This window comes from Pelobates fuscus, chromosome 4 (genome assembly GCF_036172605.1).
Source record: "Pelobates fuscus isolate aPelFus1 chromosome 4, aPelFus1.pri, whole genome shotgun sequence".
NCBI classification, from domain to species: Eukaryota; Metazoa; Chordata; class Amphibia; order Anura; family Pelobatidae; genus Pelobates; species Pelobates fuscus.
The window spans coordinates 139,496,856-139,514,154 of record NC_086320.1 but is presented as its reverse complement, the minus strand read 5'-3'; positions in this window follow the sequence as shown (position 1 = coordinate 139,514,154).

The following is a 17,299-nucleotide window of genomic DNA, read 5'->3' as shown; positions in this document are numbered from 1 at the left end:
GCAGAGGACAAAACCTTCTAAGTATTAGAGTTAGATTATCTGAGAGACAAGAAGCAGGAGTGTTGAACTGTGTAACTCAACAAGCTATGGACATCCTATTCCAGGAATCTGGGGTTATCATGCAATGTTTGCCAATGCCAGAGGCAAAAGTTGCACAAAATCGCAACCTGCCAGCCAGAAAAAGTGTATTCCATGTGGCTTATTGACAGCCAAGGAAGTGGAATAAAACATTTTTCTAAAAAAAGAAAGGCTGCACAATAACTTCCGTAAGATGAGTGTTCCTTTATGCTCATCAGGGAAGGAAAGATTCAACATTTTAAATGTGAAGATCCAGTTTATGATGTGTATTTTCATTATCTGTCATATGGCTGTAAATCAAATATTTGGACATACTCATCACACATTATCCCCACATTGAATTTGATTTGTTCAAACTTGATCAACTGAGTTTCTTGGTAGAAATTCTTTAACTAAACAAGAATTATACCAGATTTGCTAATCATACATTTATGTACCATTGGAACTTCAGAAATGGATTATAAAGCTGCTTCAAAATGATTTCCTTCATTCTCTTTTTAGTTAAATAGCTGTAATTCCTAAACTCTTCCTCCGATTTTGATTGAAGATCCAAAACTCCAAACTGGAGGAAGGGTTTAGGAATTACAGCTCTTTAATATGTAGCCCCCTATATTTCAAGGGACCAATAGTAATTGGACAATTAACTCAAAATCTGTTTCATGGACAGGTGTGAGCAATTCCTTCATTGTTTCTTCATCAATTAAGCAGGTAAAAGGCCTTGAGTTGATTCCAGGTGTGGTATTCACATTTGGAAGCTGTTGCCGTGAACCCATAACATGCGGTCAAAGGAGCTCTCAATGCAAGTGAAATAGGCCATCTTTACGCTACAAAAAAACTCTGCAACACAAAAAGGTATCTGGGCATCTACGGAAACAACAATGGTGGATGACTGTAGAATCCTTTCCATGGCAAAGAAAAACCCCTTCACAACATCCAGTCAAGCGAAGAACACTCTCCAGGAACTAGGTATATCATTATCCAAATCTACCATAAAGAGAACATTTTACAAAAAGCAATTATAGAGGTTCACCATAAGGTACAAACCATTCTCAAGCCTCAAGAATAAAAAAGCCAGATTAGACTTTGCCAAAAAAAATCAACCTATATCAGAATGATGGGAAGAAAAAGGAATGGAGAAGGTTTGGAACAGCTCACGGTCCATAGCGTACCACATCATCCTTAAAACAGGGTGGAGGCAATGTGATGCCATGGGCATGCATGGCTTCCAGTGGCACTGGGTCACTAGTGTTTATTGATGATGTGACAGAAGACATAAGCAGCCAGATAAATTCTGAAGTGTATAGGGATATATTGTCTGCTCAGATTCAGCAAAATTCAATGAAGTTAATTGGAAGGTGCTTCCATTTACAGATGGACAATGACCCAAAACATACTGTGAAAGCAACCCAGGAGTGTAATCCAGGAGTCTTTACACTAAAAGACAGGTGAGGACATGTTTTGACCTATTCTTGCCTTTCTATGTTATGTCCCCTCCTCTCTACCCATGAACTACTGCTGATCTTTTTTAAGAATAGGCAGTGGTTTGAGAAGGGTTTATTTATTAAATAAAAAAATAAAAAAAACATTATTAGCCCCCAGCACCTACCATCAATGGTAGAAATCCAGAGATACTAATCTCCACATCTGGGGCTCTAGCTTCAAAAGCTACATCCCCAGCATCGCCCCCCAGCAGTGCCTATATTAGCAAGTACTTACAGGACATAATAAAGAAAGTAATGCACATTATATGGAGTTGAATCATCAAGATCAACACCTCATCCGTCACTTGGGACTTTCAGCATGATAAGGAAAGCAAGAGTACGGAGGCAACATAAAAATGAAAATAAGGGTGGTCAACATGCATAAGAGAAAGTGAGAGAGAAACAGTGGGAAAGGGTTCATTCTATATATATTATGTTTTTTGCATGTATATCCACAAGTAGTAGATACTGCAATGCTACATTCTAGTATCTCTGCAGTAACAACACACTACATTTAATTCCAAGCTTTGCACAACTGAAAGTATTATCTTAATATGTAATCTGTATGGTTCTCCTGATTCCCAAGCCCTTATAAATCTCCAATTGTCACCTTTTGTAATTTGTAACCAAACAACAAACTAGCCACAATTAATCTGTAATGCATTTATTTTAAATTGAATTGACAAAAACACTTTAGGTAAACCCGTGAGATTTGTTTAATTTTCGTTTTCATGCTCATTCAATGTATTTATTAACAACAGCCAGTAAATCTATAACTGTGTCTTAGAGAAATACTTTCAAACAGTTCTTTGTGCAAACCCACACATCAATGCCCAATCAATATCTCTTTTTAAATTAATAAAATACATCTCTTAAACAAATATTTTTAAAGAATATTTAATTGCAGTTTTTAAGGGAAACAGAATTCAGAACATATCATTTAATTTTCTTATCCTAATAATAGGCTTGGAAATAATGAAAAACACACAACAGAATCTATTCAATAATCCGCACATTTATATGTATTAGTTTTACTTAATCATATGGTTGACAAAGCTGCTAATATGAATGTACTTTGTGTGATAAAATGTATATGTATGCACGTATAAACATACATCGTCATTGACAATGTCATAAATATGTAGATATTGCGAATATTTTACAGTGGTACAAAGGAATAGAAAAAAAAAAAACATTTAAAAAAGGAATGCTGCAAATGGTGAAGAACAAAACGTCTAAATAAAGAGAAAGCTCCCACTAGCATTTGCCAAACACACATAAAATAGTTAAAAAAAATTTTTTTACTAAAATGGGTAAGTATTAGACTAAAAAAGTCTTTGGGACAAAATACATTAACACAGTAGCTTCAGAAAACTATGTAAATGAGTATTCCTGTATTTGCCTGTGGATACAAAGGTGTCAGAGAAGGCACTAAAAAATTATATTACATTCAAAATCCTATAATTCGAATGATACAATATACGTACTGGGTTATTCACTAAAGGGAGAATTCAAAGTGAATTTAAAATTGAAGGTCAAAATAGCCGAACTGGAAAATTCTATAAGTCATCTATGATTTTTAAGATTCTAGTGTTCTGTATTCCTAACCCTACAGTCCTGGCCCCCCTTATCATCCCCCCCACCCCCCAACTGTAGAAAAATAAAATTAAACAAATTGCTCACCTTTCCTCCAGTGCCCAGTCTCCCTTGGCGCTGCCATGGCCTCCACCTCAGGTTCCGTCATCCTAGAGACATGCCTCATGGAGGAGCATTGGAGAACTTAAGTGCATGTATTCAATGATTTTTTATGGCTGACTATGTTGGCACTGTACATGCATGTGTGACTTTACAGTATGTTATGGTATGAGAGTCGGAAAGTAACATTCCGGGCTGTCATACCCAGAGGGCTTGGAGACGTGGCTAGAAGCGGCACTTCCAAGCCTTCTAATTAGTTTAATTTTGGGTTTTGGGAGGTAGGACGGGGGTGGGAGGGGAGATGGCAGGACTGCAGACCCTATATCACTTTTGTGGCAGTTAAAGCTTCAGTAAGATGAAGTTGTTAAAGTGCTCACAGTGTCCCTTTACATTTGAGATTCTCGTTGAGTTCACTTTGAATTCTCACTTTAGTTAATAACTCTGATAGAATTGGGCAACAGCCAAGCAGGTTAAAGTGAATACAGTTTGGATGGAAGATTGAGAGCATGTGACACTATGTGCGCAGGTTTACTTAAAACATTATTCTTCTGATATTTTTGGTACTGTTTGTAGGGACCCTGGCAAGGTTATGTTGTAACCTCGAAAAATATGTCAGAATCCCCCTAGAATGATGTCACTATGCTAAAATCTTAAAAGTCAGTTTTTTTTTTTTTTTTTATACTGAGTCATTCACTAAAGTCAGAACTGTTGGGAACTTAAAATGAATTTCAAGTTTAAGGCCAAAGCAGAGCGAACTTCGATTTTTTTTATTCACTTTGAATTCCTGACAATTCTCATTTTAGTGAATAATGAGACATTTTAGTGATACCAAGATACCAACACCCTCCATTCAACATTTTCCATAAGTATCACTGGTTAAAATAAGAAATGTGCTTGCAATGATCAGGATATATTGAAAATAGCTGGATAACTAGAAAACGTGCTACAATACAAGTGTTTATATAAAATGCAGTGAGTGTGGCGATGCATTGTTAGAATAATGTAAAGTCATTGTATTTCACTGCTAAAACTGATGTTGAGATGTAAAACTGATTTATTAAATCTGCTTGTTAGTTTCCATAATTAAGCAGCATATGGGTTTCATTTTTCCTCTTCTGTTATTTGTACGTTGTAAGGAGATGCCATGATCAGAATAATGAGTTCTGTTGTTTGCTGAAAACGGAACTACATGTTAAAGAAAACAAACAGATAGGGTAAAGTGGCATTGTCAGCAATGTTGCCAGTGATGTAACGACAATATTCACAGCCCTATTTTTTCCTCTGAATATTTAAGCTCAGCAACAGATCATATCTACAACTTTGAATAGGAATCGTCATTTTGTACATAGGACAATGAATGTAAAAATAGACATCGCATACATGCAATTTGTTTTTCTTACTATGCACACTGCAGCATTAACCTGACATTAATTACCCCTCTGTACAATGTTCTGCTAACCTTAAGAATGGCATCCAAATATTTAAGAGGTAATGGCTTTTGTGACTAATCTTTCAAGTCTTATATACTGTCACATTCACTGTTTCAAAGCATTCTGATATGGGGGATGGAAAAGGAAAAATAATAAGTGGCAAATAGTTAGCGCCCCAGAAAGGTATTTTCCAAAGATTGCTTGAAAAAAAATTAAAATAAATAAAAATATATATTTTCTAAAGCTATGACTATTGACCTATGTTTAAATTATACGATTGCACATGTACATTTATATTAAAGGGTAACTGTCACGTTTCCAGGCTTTTTAATACATCTAAGCCACTTTGTTTAGAAAAATAAAATTAACAGTTGTATTCACTAAAGTGAGAATTGCTGGGAATTCCAAGTTAATTCAAAATGGCTCCTTGTCAATCATTGTTACAAGTTCTGTCTTTTGCCCCTGGCAGGTAGAATAAAGTACGCATACAAAGATGAGGAAAAATTTTAATTTCTCCTTTTAATTTGCAATGTTTGCCTATGCTTTACCTCTTCTTAATGGGATTATAATGTCAGTTGCTAAATCTTTAATATACGTTTAAAAAAAACAAAAACAGAAAGCACCTCTTGTGACACGTGGGTGGGCACTTTGTTGTTTGTTGTCTACTTTTTTTGGTGGATACTACACCATGTGTTTTATTGTCTTAATATTTATTATTTTTTTAATACTTATCTACTGTTTATTTGGCACAACCTGCTTCTGTATGTTGTTTCGATATTATGTGGTAAAGAGACTCTTCCCTAGTCTTCAATCATTTAAGAAGTCTCTCACAAACCTGTCTCTTGCTCTCTCTTTCAATTATGCTACTTCACTCCACACTCCACTCTCACCTTCCAGTTATGCTACTTTCCCACCTTGTCCATTGGTTGCTATCCCACGATGCCTTTCCTACTGTGTTTTGATATCCCATCTCCTCTAGATTGTAAGCTTGTTTGAGCAGGGTCCTCATGAACCTATTTTTCCTGTAATACTTTGTAATTGTCTCATTTGTTGTTAAATTTCCCGCTTTATAATATTGTAATATAATAACGTTGCTAAATAACTTGGCTATAGAAACATGCTAACAGTAATAATAATGTAATAAGATAATGTAATAATGGATACATCTAATAATGAGGTGATCTGCTTTAGAAAAAAAACAGAAAAGAAAGTATCTAAAGAAAAAAAATGCAAGTTATAAGTGATTTAAAATGGCTTATTCGGGAGTGTAAATTCCAACAAAGTGACAGTTCCCCTTTAACAATATTGAGCTGCACCTTCTTTGTTCTCAAAATACCCTTAACTTGTTGGACCATGATCTCTATAAGGTGTCATTTATGCTTGACATGCTATGCCCAGTGCCTGTTGTGTCATATAGACATGTAGTGGACCTTTGTTTCAGATACTAATCTGGATTTCAGACAAATGTTGTAACCTAAATTAATCATTTCTATGAGCTGATGAATACATTGCTGGCATGAAAGAAAGCATCTGATTGTCAATGATTCGCAATGATTGGAAACAACGTTCAAAGCATTTAATAAACCAATAGATCAGCTGGGCTATGGAACAAATCTTACACTGTTCAAAAACCTATAATGAATCCTTGTCAAACAGCAGGAATTGGGGATTTATCATTACATTAAAGCATGCTCGTAAGGCTCTATTAAAAAAAAAAAAAAGGATTTAAAAGTTTATTTATTGAGAGTAATTACACATATGTACCTACTGAATTTTTTTTTAATTATTTAGTTAAATAAATTTGGAAACATAAGCTCTCGAAGGCATACAACTGCATGAGGGGGAACTTGTCAGAGAAAATGGTATGTTTGGATGTTAATATACAACTCATCAAGATATGCATCACGTACAAGTTTGCATTAATGTCATTTCCCAATGAACACCTCTCTTGTTAATACAATATCTATTTGTTTGACTATTCCTGTCTCTTGGTTTTATTCTTTAACTATTCCCTCACATCGTGAGATAGTATGAAGAGACTCCTTACCTACCACCTGTACGCCCGCCGATCCAGCACCTCACCACCTTAAGGATCTAACTACTTCCCTCATACTATTCTCACATATGCCACCCTTTGGTAAATTTATTCTTGGAATTACGAACTTGGGCCATAAGTTTGTCTATTAAGTAATTATCTTTGAGTTTCAATATTATTTTTTTTCCTTTCCCAGCCAGAGCTGCGCCATAGCTCACTGTGCTGTTATTCAGTATTCTTTGTATATTTCTTTTTTTTTTTACATTCTTTATTTTTGTAGTGGAAAGTGTAAGCTTTGTAAAGACATTCCAACAAGAGAATACATGCTAATAAATGGTACAAGATGCCACTTGGGACTGTAATACTTTTGTTGGTTTGGGCAAAATTACTTTATACAGAAACTCTTGGATTGCCCGTGTACTCTATCACCTCCCACCCACATTGCCTCTCCACACACTGACACCCCACACACACAGTCACACCCCCACACACTGGCACCCGCATCACCATCTTGCTCTCCACACACACACACACTGTCACACTCATCCTGTCACATAAACCCCCTCACTCTCACCTCCCCTCACCCTGTATCACTTCCTCCTCCAGCCGTGCCACACTCACCCCCAACACTGTCACACTCTCCCCCCAACCCTGACACATTCCATCCTACAACCATACCACATTTGGACATAATGCCTCGAATACTGTCACACTCTGCCACACTCACCCTGTCATATTAACTACTCTTACGCCTGTCACACTCCCCTCGCCCGGTGACACTCACCCTGTCATGGCGTCTGTCTAGCACAATACATGTGGCATGTTGCCGCATGGCACGTTTTCTTCCTAGTAGGGCCACTCTCGTCCCCATCTTCTGTGGCCATGCTTTCTTCTGGCAGTCATTCTGATGCCAGCCCTTATGTGGCTCTGCCTTCTCTGTCCCAATTACTGATGCATCATGCAGCCGTCATGCATGCACGTTCCAAGCACATCACATGGCTGTCAATAACAAAGTACTGCCCTCCTAGGGCTATACAGGGAGTGCAGAATTATTAGGCAAATGAGTATTTTGACCACATCATCCTCTTTATGCATGTTGTCTTACTCCAAGCTGTATAGGCTCGAAAGCCTACTACCAATTAAGCATATTAGGTGATGTGCATCTCTGTAATGAGAAGGGGTGTGGTCTAATGACATCAACACCCTATATCAGGTGTGCATAATTATTAGGCAACTTCCTTTCCTTTGGCAAAATGGGTCAAAAGGCTCAGAAAAGTCAAAAATAGTGAGATATCTTGCAGAGGGATGCAGCACTCTTAAAATTGCAAAGCTTCTGAAGCGTGATCATCGAACAATCAAGCGTTTCATTCAAAATAGTCAACAGGGTCGCAAGAAGCGTGTGGAGAAACCAAGGCGCAAAATAACTGCCCATGAACTGAGAAAAGTCAAGCGTGCAGCTGCCAAGATGCCACTTGCCACCAGTTTGGCCATATTTCAGAGCTGCAACATCACTGGAGTACCCAAAAGCACAAGGTGTGCAATACTCAGAGACATGGCCAAGGTAAGAAAGGCTGAAAGACGACCACCACTGAACAAGACACACAAGCTGAAACGTCAAGACTGGGCCAAGAAATATCTCAAGACTGATTTTTCTAAGGTTTTATGGACTGATGAAATGAGAGTGAGTCTTGATGGGCCAGATGGATGGGCCCGTGGCTGGATTGGTAAAGGGCAGAGAGCTCCAGTCCGACTCAGACGCCAGCAAGGTGGAGGTGGAGTACTGGTTTGGGCTGGTATCATCAAAGATGAGCTTGTGGGGCCTTTTCGGGTTGAGGATGGAGTCAAGCTCAACTCCCAGTCCTACTGCAAGTTTCTTGAAGACACCTTCTTCAAGCAGTGGTACAGGAAGAAGTCTGCATCCTTCAAGAAAAACATGATTTTCATGCAGGACAATGCTCCATCACACGCGTCCAAGTACTCCACAGCGTGGCTGGCAAGAAAGGGTATAAAAGAAGAAAATCTAATGACATGGCCTCCTTGTTCACCTGATCTGAACCCCATTGAGAACCTGTGGTCCATCATCAAATGTGAGATTTACAAGGAGGGAAAACAGTACACCTCTCTGAACAGTGTCTGGGAGGCTGTGGTTGCTGCTACACGCAATGTTGATGGTGAACAGATCAAAACAATGGCAGAATCCATGGATGGCAGGCTTTTGAGTGTCCTTGCAAAGAAAGGTGGCTATATTGGTCACTGATTTGTTTTTGTTATGTTTTTGAATGTCAGAAATGTATATTTGTGAATGTTGAGCTGTTATATTGGTTTCACTGGTAAAAATAAATAATTGAAATGGGTATATATTTGTTTTTTGTTTAGTTGCCTAATAATTATGCACAGTAATAGTCACCTGCACACACAGATATCCCCCTAAAATAGCTATAACTAAAAACAAACTAAAAACTACTTCCAAAAATATTCAGCTTTGATATTAATGAGTTTTTTGGGTTCATTGAGAACATGGTTGTTGTTCAATAATAAAATTAATCCTCAAAAATACAACTTACCTAATAATTCTGCACTCCCTGTATAAGTTCCCTATTCAATTCAATAGTGCCCTTTTGTGGTTTCCCTTAGTGGTTATGCGAGAATACATTTCGTATTACTGTTTCTTGCTAATTTTGACCTTGGCTTATTTATTGACTATTCTGTATTCTCTATCCCTGATTCTTGGTTTGTCTTTTTGATTTTTGTAATCTCTGTTTCCCTGAACTTGATCTGTCCTATACTATTCTAAATACAGTAAGACTGGCCACTCTAAGGCCTGGTAATACATTTTAGTACTGTTTATTTTTTATATGGAATTGTTTACTTAAAATCTGAATGTTTGATTCAGTATTTCTGAAAACCCTCCCCTCCTAATCCTGTCACACGTACCTCCCCTCACCATGTCACACTTCGTCCTCCACTCCCCCCTCAATTCTGTCACATTCACCCACCCATCCCTGTCTTCACGGCTGGCCCTAGGCCTTTAAGCGCCCTGTGCAAAAAATCCTGACAGTGCCCCCCCTCCCCATCCATGTATAGTGTGTGTGTATATATAAGGGATTAGTCTTTGTATAGGAGACAGTCATACACACAACAATACACACATTTACAGTCTCACACACACACAGGCATACAGTCACACAGACACACACACAGACAGGCAGTCACACACAAACAGGCAGTCAGTCACACATACTAGCAGACAGTCACACACACACAGTTGCAGTCACACACACAGGCAGTCACACCCACAGGCAGACACGCACACACACACACACACACAGACACACAGACAAAAACACACACACACAGTTACAGTCACACACACACACAGGCAGACAATCACACACACAGTTACAGTCACACAAAGTTACAGTCACACACACAGGCAGACAGTCACAAACACACAATTACAGTCACACACACAGGCACACACACAGGTAGACAGTCACACACAGTTACAGTCATACACAGGCAGAAAGTCATACACACAGTTACAGTAACACACACAGTTACAGTCACACACAGAGGCAGACACTCACACACGGTTACAGTCACACACAGACAGACAGTCACACACAGTTACAGTCACACACAGGCAGACAGTCACACACACAGTTACAGTCAAACACACAGGCAGATAGTTACACACAGTTACAGTCACACACACAGGCAGACAGTCACAAACAGTTACAGTCACACACACACAGGCAGACACTCACATACAGTTACAGTCACACACACAGGCATACAGTCACACACAGTTACAGTCACATACACAGTTACAGTCACACACACACACACACACACACACACACACACACACACACACACAGAGGAGACAGTCACACACAGAGGAGACAGTCACATACAGAGGAGACAGTCACACAAATGGAAAGTTATCTTTCTCCATAATGAGCTGTAAAGATGGATACGAGGCAGTTGCCGCTCTTGGAGTTGTTGGGTAAGCAGGGACTCCTTCCTGCTTCACCCTTCCTGTGCAGCACCGGCATCTAAGTGCACTTAGCTTTCGCCACTGCTGTTGTTTAGTCCTGCCCCACCCACATTTATTGGGATAGTCCCGGATGGAGAAAAATTAAATCCTCCACCCGGGTAGCAGGTGCACATCGAGCACACCACAAAGGCTGGCCCTGCTTGTCTCATTAACCCCCTCACCCTGCCACAGTTACCCTTTACACAACTTGTCACCGTCACCCCCTGAAGACATTCATCATATACACAAAGTCATGAAACATAGCTTAAACATAAACACAATGCACAAAGATTACAAGAAGTGCCTCATACACACATCACACTGCAAACAACTACCCTACACACATACAGTCCCAGACATAAACATACACATGTTCACAGAGACATACATTCATACACAAGGGTATTCTCTGTCAGACACCCAGTCTGTCAGGCACATGCACAGGTAGACAATGCCAGACACACTCAGAAATACACACAGACATATACACATTGATACTGTACATACATATACAATACATGGGAAAACACATATGAAGAACATGTAGCATGATACATATGTAAAAGGATTATACAATATGTTGGTCTATGGCACTGTTTTCTCATCTGTAGCATTATGAGTTGCTAAATTATTTTTTTAAAAGTCTTTTTGACCAACCCAAATGTTATCTTTTTTGTTCCAATAACCCCTTTACACAGGCACTTATGTATACACAGTGAAGTAAAGGTGAAGCGCTGTATATTTATACAATAAACCGTGAAAAAAAACTTACTTGTGTACAAATTACTAAGTGACAATACCTTAATGTTTATACAAAAACGTCCATTGGTGGTATGCAATACCTTAAAAATATAAACAAATACAACCAAACATAGTGTATACTGTGATATAAATGGTATGTATAAATATAGAGTGAAAAAATTCCCACTCACACTTTTAAGAGCTACGTATGTATAGCTCAATAAAATGGCTTGCGGGGTCCGTAGAGGCGACCCTATCCCTTCTTTGGTGAGTGTTCATTCCCTTTCTTGATTTCTAGAGTGAGGGAGAACACATATGGTGCAGTACCGTTGGTTTAAAATTGTTGTGGAAAAAGAAAAATTCGTACTTACAAGCCCAGAGCCATCCACATCGGCTATATATCAATATATCAATATAAAAACACTAACTGGGCATAAAAGGTCCAATTCATTGAAGACTATTTCTCTCAAAGTTCCTAGAACTGGGAACTTTGAGAGAAATAGTCTTCAATGAATTGGACCTTTTATGCCCAGTTAGTGTTTTTATATTGATATATATTTTTATGTAAAAATAAAGTTTATTTATATTTTAATTATCACTACTGGCATTGTTCCTGCTACTTTTTGAAAGAAGGATTGTGGTCCTTACACCCCCTGATCACAGCTGATGTGGATGGCTCTGGGCTTGTAAGTACGAATTTTTATTTTTCCACAACAATTTTAAACCAACGGTACTGCATCATATGTGTTCTCCCTAACTCTAGAAATCAAGAAAGGGAAAGAACACTCACCAAAGAAGGGATAGGGTCGCCTCTACGGACCCCGCAAGCCATTTTATTGAGCTATACATACTTAGCTCTTAAAAGTGTGAGTGGGATTTTTTTCACTCTATATTTATACATACCATTTATATCACAGTATACACTTTGGTTGTATTTGTTTATATTTTTAAGGTATTGCATACCACCAATGGACGTTTTTGTATAAACATTAAGGTATTGTCACTTAGTAATTTGTACACAAGTACGTTTTTTTCACGGTTTATTGCATAAATATACAGCGCTTCACCTTTACTTCACTATTTAACCATTTTAAAGATAAGAATTTGGTGTTAGAGCTGCTGATCTACCTCACCTGAATCACACCTATACACTAGCGCTAGTACCTTCCTTCTGTTTAGCATTTAGACTTATGTATACACGACTGCCAAGCTATGCAACCATACCCCGCAATCGTGAATAAACGACTATCATAATGCAAATTAAATGTGTTTATTGCCAATTAATTTAGTTTGCAAATTATGCCATATAATATAACTGCAGTATAACTACAGATCCTTATACACACACAATGCAAACCTTTTTTTTTTTTTTTTATGGGTGTTGGTGGGGGCCTCATGTTTGAGTTTCACCTAAGTCCTCACAAAGTCTAGAGCCACTGCTGTCTTTACCCCAATGTCAAAAGTCACTAGTGTTGAATAGTGGGTGCATTTTAAGTGATGGTGAATATGTTCTAGAGTTATACTTATTCACAAGTTTAAATTTGTTATACTCACTTGCCAACTACAAATGGTGTATATCTTCAATGTGAACATTTGAAACTGATGTACATTTTAACCAATCCTTATGCATATAACAAATGTTCTTCCTATTTTGTTTTATTATATTCTGTTACCATTATATTCAAGAATTCCTTGAGAAGAACATGGTTATCAGCAAAAATCAGCACGGTTTTATGAAGCACAGGTCGTGTCAAACTAACTTGATTGCATTCTACGAAGAAGTAAGTAGAAGTATAGATCAGGGTGTTGCAGTGGATGTGATCTATTTGGACTTTGCCAAGGCATTTGATACAGTTCCACACAGAAGATTAGTGTTCAAACTCAAGGAAATCGGTCTAGATGAAAATGCTTGTTCTTGGGTAGAACATTGGCTTAAAAACAGAGTACAAAGAGTTGTCGTTAATGGTAAATTTTCAAGCTGGACAGAGGTGGCAAGTGGTGTCCCTCAGGGGTCTGTTCTGGGACCCCTTCTATTTAACATGTTTATAAATGATCTTGAAGACAGCATTGAAAGTCATGTTTCAGTGTTTGCAGATGACACAAAACTTTGTAAAATAATACAATGTGAGCAAGATATTACTTTGCTGCAGAGGGATTTAGATAGACTGGAGGACTGGGCACTCAAATGGCAGATGAAATTTAATGTTGAAAAATGCAAAGTTATGCACTTCGGCGTAAAGAATACACAAGCAACGTATACCCTTAATGGAAGCGAATTAGGGATAACAACACACGAAAAGGACTTGGGAATTGTTATAGACAACAAACTATGCAACAATGTGCAATGTCAATCAGCAGTGCCCAAGGCCAGTAGGGTATTGTCATGCATGAAACAGGGCATTCATTCTCGGGACGAGAATATCATTTTGCCTCTTTATAAATGACTGGTAAGACCACACATTGAATATGCTGTGCCATTTTGGGCACCTGTTCTAAAGAAGGATATTATGGCACTAGAAAAAGTGCAGAGGCGGGCTACAAAATTAATAAAAGGAATGGAACATATCAGCTATGAAGAAAGGTTAACAAATGTAAGCCTATTTAGTTTAGAAAAACGGCGCCTGAGAGGGGATATGATAACATTATACAAATATATTCGAGGCCAATACAAACCATTGTGTGGAAATCTATTCACAAACCGGACTTTACATAGGACACGAGGTCATGCGTTTAGACTAGAAGAAAGAAGATTTCGTCTAAGGCAAAGGAAAGGTTTTTTTAATGTAAGAACAATCAGGATGTGGAATTCTCTGCCTGAAGAAGTGGTTTTATCAGAGTCCATACAGATGTTCAAAAAGCTACTAGATGCATACTTGCAAAAACAGAATATTCAAGGATATAATCTTTCAATGTAGGGTAATAACTGCTTGATCCAAGGATAAATCTGACTGCCATTCTGGGGTCAAGAAGGAATTTTTTTCCCTAGCTTGTTGCTAAAATTGGAAGTGCTTCAAACTGAGTTTTTTTTTTGCCTTTTTTGCCTTCTTTTTGCCTTCTTTTGGATCAACAGCAAAAAACATATATGAGGAAGGTTGAACTTGATGGACGCAAGTCTCTTTTCAGCTATGTAACTATGTAACTATGTAACTATGTAACCATTATGCTTGATCATTTTCTGTTGTTTATTTTATTTTTTTCATTCATACATATTTCCTTAAAGGGACACTACAGTCACCTGAACAACTTTAGCTTAATGAAGCAGTTTTGGTGTATAGGACATGCCCCTGCAGCCTCACTGCTCAATTCTCTGCTATTTAGGAGTTAAATCCCTTTGTTTATGAACCCTAGTCACACCTCCCTGCACGTGACTTGCACATCCTTCCATAAACACTTCCTGTAAAGAGAGCCCTATTTAGGCTTTCTTTATTGCAAGTTCTGTTTAATTAAGATTTTCTTATTCCCTGCTATGTTGATAACTTGCTAGACCCTGCAAGAGCCTCCTGTATGTGATTAAAGTTCAATAGTGTTGTCGCGAACCTGAAATTTTCGGTTCGCGAACGGCGAGCGCGAACTTCCGCAAATGTTCGCGAACCGGCGAACCGCGCGAACCGCCATTGACTTCAATGGGCAGGCGAATTTTAAAACCAACAGGGACTCTTTCTGGCCACAAAAGTGATGGAAAAGTTGTTTCAAGGGGACTAACACCTGGACTGTGGCATGCCGGAGGGGGATCCATGGCAAAACTCCCATGGAAAATTGCACAGTTGATGCAGAGTCTGCTTTTAATCCATAAAGGGCAGAAATCACCTAACATTGACACCTGTCCTCAAAGCCCCTGATACACACTGACACAGAGCAGAATAGAGACTGTTCCCCGTCCTCAGAGACCATGATACACACTGACACAGAGCAGAATAGAGACTGTTACCCCTACATAGGGTCACTTGGCAGATATGGCGGGGTCGTGTGAGGGGGAGGATGACTTTCACCTCTTCCCCTGTTACATTCCCGTTGTGCTGTGACATCACCCTTATACGCTGTGTAAAGCATACTATTTAATTTGATCAGCATGGCCACTTGAGTTTTTATAGTTTTCACGCTGCTTGTAGTTTATATATGGTTCACAAAAATCAAACAAACGATAAAGTAAACATGTAAGGATTCAGAATATTCTTTCAAACCCTTACACATTGTGTGTATGTATTTTTTGTCTTAAGTTTGTGGCTTTAAAGAGGTTTACGTTGTTTCTATGATGTGCATAACATGTTCTTGTAAATGTTTGTTAAATTTTTCCTGGAATTGTAATTTTTGAATCTGAATAAAGATAGTCAAATCCCTGATACACACTGACACGGAGCAGAATAGGGACTGTTCCCCCTACATAGGGTCACTTGGCAGATATGGATTGACACCTATCCTAATGATCCCTGATACACACTGACACAGAGCAGAATAGAGACTGTTCCCCCTACATAGGGTCACTTGGCAGATATGGATTGACACCTGTCCTCAAAACCCCTGATACACACTGACACAGAGCAGAATAGGGACTGTTCCTCCTACATAAGGTCACTTGGCAGATATGGATTGACACCTGTCCTCAAAACCCCTGATACACACTGACACAGAGCAGAATAGAGACTGTTCCCTGTCCACAGAGACCATGATACACACTGACACAGAGCAGAATAGAGACTGTTCACCGTCCACAGAGACCATGATACACACTGACACAGAGCAGAATAGAGACTGTTCCCCGTCCACAGAGACCATGATACACACTGACACAGAGCAGAATAGGGACTGTTCCCCCTACATAGGGTCACTTGGCAGGTATGGATTGACACCTGTCCTCAAAGCCCCTGATACACACTGACACAGAGCAGAATAGAGACTGTTCCCCGTCCACAGAGACCATGATACACACTGACACAGAGCAGAATAGAGACTGTTCCCTGTCCACAGAGTCCATGATACACACTGACACAGAGCAGAATAGAGACTGTTCCCCCTACATAGGGTCACTTGGCAGATATGGATTGACACCTGTCCTCAAAACCCCTGATACACACTGACACAGAGCAGAATAGGGACTGTTCCCCCTACATAGGGTCACTTGGCAGATATGGATTGACACCTGTCCTCAAAACCCCTGATACACACTGACACAGAGCAGAATAGAGACTGTTCCCTGTCCACAGAGTCCATGATACACACTGACACAGAGCAGAATAGAGACTGTTCCCCGTCCACAGAGACCATGATACACACTGACACAGAGCAGAATAGGGACTGTTCCCCCTACATAGGGTCACTTGGCAGGTATGGATTGACACCTGTCCTCAAAGCCCCTGATACACACTGACACAGAGCAGAATAGAGACTGTTCCCTGTCCACAGAGTCCATGATACACACTGACACAGAGCAGAATAGAGACTGTTCCCCGTCCACAGAGACCATGATACACACTGACACAGAGCAGAATAGGGACTGTTCCCCCTACATAGGGTCACTTGGCAGATATGGATTGACACCTGTCCTCAAAACCCCTGATACACACTGACACAGAGCAGAATAGGGACTGTTCCCCCTACATAGGGTCACTTGGCAGATATGGATTGACACCTGTCCTCAAAACCCCTGATACACACTGACACAGAGCAGAATAGAGACTGTTCCCTGTCCACAGAGTCCATGATACACACTGACACAGAGCAGAATAGAGACTGTTCCCCGTCCACAGAGACCATGATACACACTGACACAGAGCAGAATAGAGACTGTTCCCTGTCCACATAG